General features: G+C 40.4%; 1 protein-coding gene across 2 annotated transcripts in view; it reads right to left on the bottom strand.

Annotated features, from left to right (window-relative positions):
• The window catches only part of tanc2a (tetratricopeptide repeat, ankyrin repeat and coiled-coil containing 2a), an 826,495-nt gene extending 820,801 nt beyond the window's left edge, over window positions 1-5,694 (bottom strand). For both annotated transcript variants that reach the window (XM_067969114.1, XM_067969115.1), the window contains exon 1: window positions 5,341-5,694. The gene's annotated coding sequence lies outside the window, so the exon portion shown is untranslated. The remainder of the gene's footprint in view (window positions 1-5,340) is intronic.
• Window positions 5,695-12,534: the final 6,840 nt, after the last annotated feature.

Genomic DNA, 12,534 nt, shown 5'->3' with positions numbered 1-12,534 from the left:
GGAACTCCCTTCCCCAGAAAGCGGTGGAGGCAGGGTTAGGAGTCAAAGATTGTAGTAGGTAGACGGGAAAGTAGGGTTGAGGTCACAATCAGTTCAGCCATGATCTTATCAAATGGCCTACTCCTGCTCTTAATTCATATATTTGTATGAAACATTTAAATTAGGCACTATATGGCAGAAATTGCCAGCCTCACTAGATACAAGTGCAGGTCAGAGATAGAGCTACAGCACTGTAGCCCAAATTCTGCACCCTGTTCTCATGTCTAAGAAGGCTTGCATCGTTACTGCAGACTCACAGTTACTGCCCTTATAATTTCAGCACTGACCAAATAAATAGACTAATGTTGTGAATGACAAGAACTTCATAGTTAGTAAGAAATACACAAAAATAATAAGAGACAGATTTCTCCTTTTATACCAACACATAAATAAGTAGTAAAATCAGTAGATTTATTTCACTTGTGGATAGAACCTGAAATGTTGCAGGGCATTTATGCACTCAGGAAAGAAACAATGATTCTCCCACAGATGTACATTTTGTATATTTATCTAGTGTCGGATAGCAGAGATTCATTTCTCTCCCTATTTAGTCTTGCTGTTTATTCCTGGGTCAAATGGTAGGAGAGCAACTCAGTGCAGATCCATCACTTCTCACCTGAAGAACTAGTTTATGGCTAGCTCCAAGGTTACCACATCAGATTATAATCCTTCTCCTACACTTACTTCAGCATACAACTGTTTATCCCTTCACTCACTGCTCCTGTATTTACAATCTACCTAGGTCCATTACTATATAAACATGTGAAAAGGAGAAAAAAATAATTTACAGTCCAATGACAGGAAAGCAGTGGCAGGAAGAATCTGCAACTCCCTCTCTCATCTTCTTTCCCAAAGGTTCATTTAATTTATATCAGTGGGTGACTTCATTACCACATCAGTCTCAAGCACATCAGTTCTAAATTAATTGCCAAATTTAATTTCCAGCATCAGATTTTTCTTCTCTAATTTAGAGACCAGATCAAAGTCAGCCCTAAAGTTTTAAAAAAAGTCCTATCTGTCTCTCATACTCTAATCACTTTTTTGCCTGCAAATATGTTTAATTTGCCAACAATGTCCACCTACACTACTTCCCTAGGTAATATGGCCAATATATTCACCAGACTATGTGTAAATAATTAAGTCTCAGCTCTCTGATCACATTCCCTCTTCTAAATCAATGCCCTTGTAGATTGTGATTATATAGAGACTGTAATTATAGCAAACATATTAGTGTTCATTTTATCTATACCCCTTAGAAACTTGAATCATTGGATGTTACAGCACCAGTCCATCCACCCATCAAGTCTGTGCCAGTGTTTTTCTCCGTGAGCCATCTAGCCTAATGCCACTTCCCTGCTCACTCCCCATACTCTTTTACATTCCTCTTTTTCAAGCAACTAATTCCCTTTTTGATTTATTGAACAGTTTTTGACAGAGAATTTCATTTTCTAACCGCCCACTTCTCGTAAAGAATATTTTTCCTAACCTCCCCCTTTTTTTGCAATTATCTTAAGTTTCCACCTGCATGTTACCGTCTCACCAACCAATGAAAACAATCTTTCAATATTTGCCCATCATAATCTTTCAGAATCTTTAAGACCTCTGTGAGAGCACCCCCTTCTCAGCTCCAGTAAAAAAAAGGCCTTAGCTTTTCAAGTCTTTCTCCCTTGTAACATCCTAATTATACCTTTCCGATTACTTTTATATGGTATCCAAAACTGTACACAATATTCCAATCACTGACCTACGGTTTTGTACAAGTTTAGTATTATTTCCTCATTTTGTATTCTATGCCTCTAGAATTCATTTGCCATTTTTGCAACCTTATCTACTTACTCTTCCACCTTTAATGATGTGTGTATTGTCTGGCCCTCTACTCCATTTAAATTCTTACCTTCTATGGTGCATTGCCTTCCCCTATTACTACTTCCAATATGTATCACTACAATTTTTTCTATGTTAAATCGCCTCTGCCACCTATATGTCCATTCTGCTAGGTCTATCTATATCATCCTCCACTCTTTCACAATCCTCGTCACAATTTGGTGTCATCAGCCAATTTTGATCTTGTTTCCTCAATTCAGATTGTTTAAATACATAGTAAATAACAGTAGTCAGAAGTGGGGCTGTTCGCTAATGACTGCACATTATTCAGCTCCATTCACAATTCCTCAGTTTGGGCTGATGTGTGGTGTGAATGTTACTTGCCGCTGAAGTGCCAGGCAATGACCATCTCCAACAGGAGAGTGCCTAACCACCTCCCCATGACATTCAATGGCATTACCGTCACCAAATCCCCCACCATCAACATCCTGGGGCGGGGAGGGGTCACCTTTGGCCAGAAACTTAACAAAACAGCCACATAAATGCTGTGGCTGCTACAGCAGGTCAGAGGCTGGGTATTCTACCACGAGTGGCTCACCTCCTGACTCTTCAAAGATTTGACCACTCTAATTTAACTTCCTTCGCCCTCGTTACTCTATTTATTTCTCAATCCTTCAATCTGATTGGTTAAGGACTTACACGGTTGTTTGCCCTGTTCACTCAGGTCCCCTCGCACTTTCAGCAACTTGCCACACAAAAGATTTTAAAACATAAATGTGCAAGGGCAAATCCAATTAACAGCGGACACCGTTAGATGCCCTACTACTGCAAAATCTGAGCCATTATCAATTTTGGGGACTTATGTTTCATCTAGCTGACTAAAATTTTGCTCATTTTCTCTACAGCTGCTAAACACATCACAGTGGTTTCGGCAAACTGCTAAGTCTATCTATATCATCCTCCAATGTTTCATAATCCTCGTCACAATCCACCAATATTTCCAGATCCATCTTGTGTTGTGTCCTGTATTCTAATACTGTTTAGTTCTTAATTTCCAATTCTTATTCCCCTTTTCCCTGTCTCATCACCTTGCAGTTATCCACATTAAACAATATGTGCCACTTGTCAGACCAACATTCTTATCTATCCAAATCCCACTAAACTTGATCCTCTAGGTCCATGTTATTTGCAACCCTTCCAGTTTCCTACCAGCAAGCATAATACAAATAGTGGTTTCTGTCCCCATTTCCAAATCATGTATATGTACATTGTAAAAATAACAGCCCAAACACTAATCTCCGAGGCACCCTTCTAGTCATCTCCTTGCACGTTGATGCAGTTTCACGTACAGCTACTTTTTTTGCTTCTTCCAATTCAGCCAATTTCCAATCCACTTCAGAAGCTTCCCCCAATTCCTTGTCTTTCAACCTTTTGAACATGTATGGCACTGAATCAAAAGATTTGCTAAAACGTAAACATATAGTGTTTTATTTGTCAACAAAGTTTGTTATCCCTTCAAAGAAATCCAGTAGATTTATCAGGCATGACATTGCTCTCACAGCCATGCTGACACCCTCTTATTAGTCTATATTATTCAGGGTACTTGATTATTTCTTGCTTCAGGTTGCCCTCTGTTTTACCTACTATGATTTCCCAGTTCCTTCTATAAATTGGCACTACTTTTGCCCTTTCTTTCCCAAGCGAAGACCCAATTTTACTAATGGAGTTCTCAGCAAATTAAACATTTGAAATGTTCCCCACCTTATCAGATTTTACTATTAAAACAAAGATAAAGAAATGGCATGAACTTGGAAATCCAGTCTTTCAAATGATGAGGAAAAAGCTAAAATTTAATGTCTTAAATAATTAGATTATACTAGAAGTTGTCAAGCTGATGTTGAATTAGAGGATTTTTTTTTATCTTCCTTAAAATAAAACTGAACATATCCTAAATCCTCCTTCCCGGAGGCCTGAGACTCTTGGCAGAAAGACACTGATCCTACCAACTAGTAATTCTACCCAAATGTGAAGAATTGTGCATATGTATAGAGCTCTCAAGGTACATAACTGCAAATATTATGTAACCTGGAAAGGGGCATGTACTCACTCTGTATTCTACCAGGACATGTGAAAGCATAAAACCTTGTACAACTCTAACATTCAAAAAAACTTTTAGAAGGTCGCGTTTGCGTTGTGGAGATAGGATAAAGGAAGACCACAGTACTTTTATTTATGTTACCCCATTTTTCAAAAAGGTCTTTCATGCAACACTAGGCGGGGATATACCTGTCAGTACACTTTGTCAACTCTATATTAGTCTGCTCATGGGAAATAAATCACTTGCTATAGCGCCTCTTCCCCTATGTATAACACAGATATTAACTAATATATTTACTGCCAGTAGCAAATCTTACTTTCCTGGGTTCCAAACAAAAAGTCAGCAATGATCACAGACTGTTACTTTTATATGTAGCTACCATATTATTATATCTCTATTCTGGATGTGCAAATTTAAATTATGCACATGACAAGCAGTGAGTTCTTTTAATCAAAGACTGGAAGACAGCAGGTAGAGTGTCAACAGCTTTCAGTATTTAATTACAAAAACAAGTCTTTTTGCACATCATTTATTTTTTAGAATTCCGTGAAAATGAATGATTTATCATGGCAGTTGTGAATTATTCATATTTTCATCAGGTTATTTTCCCAAGCACAGGATGGGGAATAATTTTGTTTTAAAACTATGTCAACAGACATGTTCATTTCAATTATCCACAAAGACATACCACAAAATAATTTTTCTTTCCAAGATTAGTTTTCTGTTATCCAGGAGCTAAGTGAAGTAAACTTTCCTACCAAAAGCAGTTTCTTGATTTCATTTTAATATATAACTACAGGGATGTCCTGCACACATTTTTTGGAATCTATAAATATCTCCCCACACCACTGATTCCATTAAATCCCAATTTCCTTAAGAATGGAGATCAATCCCTCCTCCAACATTGAATCCTAACACTAAACTCTGAACACACCCATTTATTTCAGCATCCCTAGTAGTGATTCCACCTGATACAGTAGCACACATATCCTTTTGTTTTCTTCGAGGAGTGGAGGACAGCACGAGACACAAAAACCAACCATCCCCAATGTTGCTCTGGCTACAACCCCCCCCCCCCCCCCCCCAACATTTATAGCAAAATATTGTAGAATTCAAGCATTCTCAATGTACATAATTATATACACAGAAGGGGTTGTCAATACTAAGGGTGCATTCTCTCTCTTTCCCCTCGAATGGGGAATGGAAGCAATGACTTTGTTCTATTTATATCCCATTCAAACACATCGTTTATATCCAAAACACACCAGATTGGAGAATTATAAACAAGAATGATTCCTAATGTCGGCAGTTATTCCCTTCGGTTTATTTATTGCCTGCCACATGTTCGTGGGTTATTATTTGTTTCTTCGCTCTCTCACCTGAGGTGGACAGTCGCGATGTCTCCGTGTGTCGGTGGTGAACCTTCCTTCACTCGCTGATGAGGAAGAGGAGGCCGCCATTCCCCGCTCCGGACCCTGCCATCCCCGGCACCCGTTTACAATCCAAACCTCAGCTCCTTCTCTTGTGTGAGAATTTTTTTAACCCCCCAAAAAAAATCCCTCCCTTTTTGACAAAATAAAATCTCCACAAAAATTTTTCTTAAAAACTACTCGGTGATATTTTTCTTGTCAGGTTTTTGCTTTCTTTTAAATTCAAAAATAAAACCCCCACTTCGCTCGATCCAAATCTCAACGTACACCTCGCACCTCACCGAGCGAACGCTCACCGCCGGACTCGCGCGCTCGCACCTCAGGCAGCGCGAGGGGGCGGCACTGGCCGCGCGCTCACCGGATCCGCCGCGGTATCCCCGCCCCCCCCCTCCTCACCCTCAACCAATCACACCGCCCTCTCCCGCTACTCATCGCTCCAATTGGTACAGAGCGAATCAAGCCGTCCGACCAATCAGAGTGCGGGAGTCCAGTAATTGACGGGGCCAGTTGCCAATCAAATTAACGAAGGAGAAAAATGTATAATTGGTTGGAATATTCATGAGGCCTGAGGACCAATGGGTGGTTTAGAAGGCGGGGTGTCCTGTCGGTTGTATCAGGGGAGAGCGGTCAATGGTGGTGACAGCGCCTCCTGTCAGTAACATCTGGAATCTCTTACAGTACAACTTGGCGAGCTCGGGTAGGAAGAGTGTTCAATTAAAAACATTCACACGATTTAAAGATTTATTCGTACGGTGATCATTAATAAAACCCAATGGCGGATAGATTTAATGCGAAAAACATCTGCAGTGCTCTTACACATTTTGGTCTTCCAAACTTGGATCTGGAGAACAGATGTTCAGCAGTATTAAAGCGGGAGTGAGAACTACTGGCAGATACAGGTCTGACACCAGTGGTGATGGGGAAGTTTGAGATACTGAATCAAGAGCTGCACAAAAAACATATCACATTCACCTCCTCCATTCCCACTGTCCAGGACCCCAAACGCTCCTTCCAGCTGAAACAGCTTGTATTTCCTTCAATTCACTGCTCACAATGCGGCCTCCTCTACATTAGGGAGACCAAACGCAGATTGGATATTCGCTTTGCTGAACACCTCCGCTCAGTCCTCAAGCATGACCCTGACCTGCTGGTCACTTGCTATTTTAATTCTCTGTCCCACTCCCACTCCCACTCTGACCTCTCAACCCTTGAGCAATGAAGCCCAACAGGAGCTCGAGGAACAGCACCTTATCTTTCGATTAGACACTCTACAACCTTCTGGACTCAACATTGATTTCAATAACTTCAGATCATAACCACTGGTCCCATTTTTTCAGACAGCAAGTGCTGTTAATGGTTCTGATGTTGCCATTTACAGTTCCTCTAGAACGATCTTTTGTTTTTTTACTTGTCCCATTACCACCCTCCTTGCCTTGTACCATCATCCCTTTTGTCATTTAATCACTCCTGCCCTCCACCCTATCACCCTTTGACAGACTGATGACTTTGGAAATTTCCTGGTCCAAACCCTTGGGGATCCCAGGATAAAAATCTATGGTTTTTCCTTATAAAGCATTGGTACCAATACTCTGAATATGCCTGGTGACAATACTTGTAACAAATTTCCAATTTTTATGCTATTACCATAATTTTTACTATTGTATTGGTGATCTACCAGTACTCTGAAAATGAATGTAGCATAGTTTAATATTGCACAGCTTTTTAATCATTCCTGGTCATTGTACCTCTTGCGAGGTTTGTTTGTCCTTAAAACAGCCCAGAACACTGCCAAATAAACACAAAGACAAAACACACTAGGAAAGAGGTACAAAATGCATACATATATTTAAAAATATATATTTTTTGGCTAAACAGTACTATTGCTTATAGTACCTGATGACGATATTGAAATAAGACAGGAGGAACTGAAACAGTTACCTGGAACAGGCAGTAGCAGAATGAGGAACAGAGATCATCACCAGCTAGCCAGCAGTAGGAGCAGCCAAGCAACTGCAACAGAAAGCAGGCGCCATCCAGTCAGCAGCAGCAGTACCCAGGCAGCCACAGTAACAGCCAACTAGCCAGCAAGCCGCTGCATTTGGCCAGTCGCAGCAGCAACCAGTTACAGCAGCACAAGCCAGCCAGAAGTAGCACAGTGATGGAGGCTTGAATTGGAAGCCAGAATCACAAATGTCTCACAGAAACAGGAACAGGTACAACAGCACAAATCCATATTAACCTACTGTATCAGCAAGGTACAAGAACACAATGCTATATTAACCTACTGTATCAGCAAGATACAAGAGCACAATGCTTCTATACTAACTAACTGTATCAGCAAGTACAGGAGCACGTAGCTTCTATATTGATCTACTGTATCCTCGTTATTCAAGAAAGGAGGGAGAGAGAAAACGGGACTAAAGGCCAGTTAGCCTGACATCAGTATTAGGGAAAATGCTAGAATCTATTATTAAGGACGTAGTAACAGAGTACTTAGAAAATCATAATATGATTAGGCAGAGTCAACACGGTTTTATGAAAGGGAAATCATGTTTGACAAACCTATTAGAGTTTTTTGAGGGTGTAACTAGCAGGGTAGATAAGAGGGAACCAGTGGATGTAGTATATTTGGATTTTCAAAAGGCATTCGGTAAGATGTCACACAAAAGGTTGTTACACAAGATTAGGGCTCATGGGATTGGGGGTAATATATTAGCATGGATTGAGGATTGATTACCAGACAGAAAACAGAGAGTAGGAACAAACGGGTCATTTTCGGGTTGGCAGGTTGTATCTAGTGGGGTGCCGCAAGGATCAGTGCTTGGGCCTCATCTGTTTACAATATATATCAATGACTTAGATGAGGGGACCGAGTGTAATATATCCAAGTTTGCTGATGATACAAAGGCGGCTGGGAAAGTAAGCTGCGAGGAAGACACAAAGGGGCTGCAAAGGAATATCGACAGGTTAAGTGAGTGGGCGAGAAGATGGCAGATGGAGTATAATGTGGGGAAATGTGAAATTATCCACTTTGGTAGGAAGAATAGAAAAGCAAAATATTTTTTAAAAGTTGAGAGACTAAGAAATGTTGGTCTTCAGAGGGATTTGGGTGTCCTTGTATACAAATCACAGAAAGTTAACAAGCAGGTACAGCAAGCAATTAGGAAGGCAAATGGTATGTTAGCCTTTATTGCAAGGGGGTTGGAGTATAAGAGTAAGGAGGTCTTGCTGCAATTATATAGGGCTCTAGTGAGACCACACCTGGAGTATTGTGCACAGTTTTGGTCTCCTTATCTAAGGAAGGATATACTTGCCTTAGAGGGGGTGCAACGAAGGTTCACTAGATTGATTCCTGGGATGAGAGGGTTGTCCTATGAGGAGAGATTAAGCAAAATGCACCTACGTTCTCTGACGTTTAGAAGAATAAGAGATGATCTCATTGAAACTCTTATAAAATTCTCAGAGGGCTTGACAGGGTAGATGTTGAGTGGCTATTTCCCCTGGTTGGAGAGTCTAGAACTAGGGGTCATAGTCTCAAGATAAGAAGTCGGTCATTTAGAACCAAGATGAGGTAAAATTTCTTCATCCAGAGAGTTGTGAATCTTTGGAATTCTCTATCCCCGAGGGCTGTGGATGCTCAGTCGTTGAGTATATTGAAGATTGAGATTGAGATTGATAGATTTTTGGATACTAAGGAAATCAAGGGACATGGGGATAGGGCAGGAAAGTGGAGTTGAGGTAGAAGATCAGCCATGATTTTAATGAATGGCGGAGCAGGCTCGAGGGGTTACTATTTCTTACGTTCTTATGTTTTTTTGTATCAGCAAGGTATAAAAGCACGAAGCTTCTATATTAACTAACTATCAGCATATAAAAGGCAGAGGCCAAGAATGCATACTGCCCCATCTTAGTTGTCTAGAATATAATCTTAGTTGACCTGCTTTCCAAAGAAGGGAGTTAGTTAGTTTGCATGGTCCATGTTGGGCAGTCATTTGTCTCCATAGATACAGCTTACTATAATTGTTGAGTATTGCTGCATTTCCCACTCTGCTGCTGCTACCAATTCTGTCGCTCACTCTGCTGTCCCTTTTAACCTATGGTCACTTGTGCAAGGCTACATGATAACATAGAACTGCTAGGGACATGTATCAATTGGCTGTTCCTGTACTTTGCAAGCAACGCACTGTCACAGTGCCAAATGATCTATCTGAGAATATAACACTGGGCATCTATGAGTTTTCTAAATCCCTTCTTGTAACCATTGCCCAAGCAAGTTGACGCTAGCCTTCACTGTTACTTGGAGAGTGGGTATCCAGAGCATCCATAACAGCAGTGGAATGATTCATGAGAGATACTCCGAATAGCATGTTATTACTGAGATCAACACTGGAATTGCCATTGGTGTTACTCCCTCCTCAACGACAGACTGCAATGCAGACAACTATTCATCCAATCTATTTATACCATCTTGCCTTAACATGTCTATAAAGGCAAGTGACTGCTCAACACAGACCATAAATATTAACATGCTTCTTTTGGAAGCAGGCTTGCTAAGGTCTAAAGGGATCATTTTAACCTAACTGGCTGTCCATTTTACACCGCGCCCAACTTTACTCTCCATTGAAGGAAAAGGCGTCCGAACCAAACCCTGCCGTTTCCTGCCTGGCCGGTTCGATATATCTCAAGAGAGGTAGCCTGTGTGCTGAACCTTTACTCTGTGTATGCTGGCCCAAACCAAACCCCGTCACTGCCCTTTGTTTCAACAATGCTTCTGCAGCCATATCTCTATCTAATTTCATAAAGTATCTGTATCTGGCTGGTGCTTAATGTAGTGCAGGATGATTATGCGTTGACTGCTCCTCTCATCAAAGATCCTAGTTTTTCCTTGCTTTGTGCAGATAGCAGATGGAACATTATTAATGGCGTTCTGTTATTCTATGCATTATTACACTCTTGTGCACAGTATGTATGTACAAACCAATGTATCGTAGAATATTCGAGAAATATGGTACATACCAGCTGGTCTATGCGCGACTCCAATCTTCCCTTGCCCAATGACTTTTTTTAATTTCATAGAATCAGAATGAAGCCATTTGGCCCATTGTCTCTGTGCCAGCTCTTTGAAAGAGCTATCCAATTAGACCCACTCCACAGCTCTTTCCCTATTGCCTTATAAATTTCTCTCAGGATGTGGGCGACACTGGCAAGGCTGCATTTATCGATGTTATGGATGCTTTGAATGTCCCAATGACAATGAAGGAACGGCGATGTATGTCCAAATCAAGGTGATGTGTGACTTGGATGAAACATTGGAGGTGATGGTATTCCTGTAACATTGCTGCTCAAGAACCTTTCATCATTTATGCCGGCTAAAAAGCTCATTAGCTCCTGAGAAGTGTTAAAGCATCGGTAAAATACTAGCATTGTGAGTGTTTGATATTTTGCCAGTTCTGCTAACTAAATATGTTTGCATGAAATCACCTTTTTAAAAATTATGCAAACTCACAGTTTTGTTTGTGGACATAAAAAAAAACTTTTAAAAAAGCATTATTAACAAAAAGGGAAATATGGTCCTGTAGAGTGTTAGCCTCTGCAGTCCTTTACCATAAGAACGACTGCCTGTTCCAACCATATTCTCAAGCAACAATGCTGGAAAATAAACTGCTTGATTATATGTAAATTTATTGTTTTCTACACTATCTGGGAATGAATACAAAAGCAATAACCCTTAGCATAGCCATTATTCACAGGGCCACGCTACTATATATCTACCAGCCATAACCTTTGGATATTTGCATGGTTTTACTGCTTTTGTTTTCAGTGTATGAAATAAACGAAACTATTGCAATACGAATGCAACAAGCAGCTTGGACAACATCATAAACTGAGAACAAAGCTCAAGCAGTCTCTAGCAATCACTTGAATCCTGAGATTAGATGACTGTCTCAAAATCCCTGATATCTTTTCTCTCTGTAATAAATCACAAAATCTAGGCTAACACTTCAGTGCAGTACTGGGGGAGTGCTGCAGTGTCAGAGGAGTCGTTTTTCAGATGAGATGTTAAACCGAGGCCCCGTCTGCCCTCTCAGGAATGCACAAAAGATCCCATGGCACTATTTCGAAGAAGATCAGGGGAGTTCTCCCCAGTGTCCCGGTCAATATTTATCCCTCAATATTCCAACAACGTTCACCTGAGGAAGGAGGAAGCCTCCGAAAGCTTGTGAATTTAAAATAAAATTGCTGGACTATAACTTGGTGTTGTAAAATTGTTTACAATTGTCAACCCCAGTCCATCACCGGCATCTCCACATCACAACATCACTAAAACAGATTATCTAGTCATTATCACATTGCTGTTTGTGGGTCCTTGCTGTGTGCAAATTGGCTGTCGCATTTCCCTACAGTGACTACACTTCAAAAGTACTTCATTGACTGTAAAGTGCTTTGGGACATCCTGAGGTCATGAAAGGTACTATATAAGTGCATCTTTCTTTTAAATTTGCCTTGAGGATTTTAATTCAATTTTTATGACAGTTTTGCATTGGCATTGTATGTCCACATGGGCTCTGACTGTGAATACATTCCATGGATTTGATGTATGAAGACACTGACACGGTAAGGTGAATCCCTGTGATGTCAATACTACAGAGTTATTGAGAAGTACGTTGCAGCTGATTATGTAGATATTTTATGACCAGTGTATATTGCAAAAAACAAAAAAATACATGAGTATTTTTCAAGAGTCCAAAGGTTAGTACATGCTTTCATATTAAATTAAAATTAACTTAAATTTATGGGGAAAACTTTCTATACAAAGTACCTCCCTTTCATAAAAGGAATATTAGCCTCAGAAGAATATTGATTTACCCTTTTTAAAAATTGTCCATTTTTGTACTGGCATAGAAACCCTTAAATCAGGTGTCTCTCTGTGTTAGGAACATAATAACATAAGAAATACGAGCAGGAGTAGGCTATGCGACCCCTTGAGCCTGCTCCCCCATTCAATAAGATCATGGTTGATCTTCTACCTCAACTCCACTTTCCCACCCTATCCCCATATCTCTTGCTTCCCTTAGTGTCCAAAAATCTATCGATCTCAATCTTGAAAATACTCAACGACTGAGCATCCACAGCCCTCTGGGG

The sequence above is a fragment of the Heptranchias perlo genome, chromosome 30, assembly GCF_035084215.1.
Source record: "Heptranchias perlo isolate sHepPer1 chromosome 30, sHepPer1.hap1, whole genome shotgun sequence".
Lineage (NCBI taxonomy): Eukaryota > Metazoa > Chordata > Chondrichthyes > Hexanchiformes > Hexanchidae > Heptranchias > Heptranchias perlo.
Note: the sequence above shows the minus strand (reverse complement) of the source record. Positions and strands in the feature narration are given on the sequence as shown.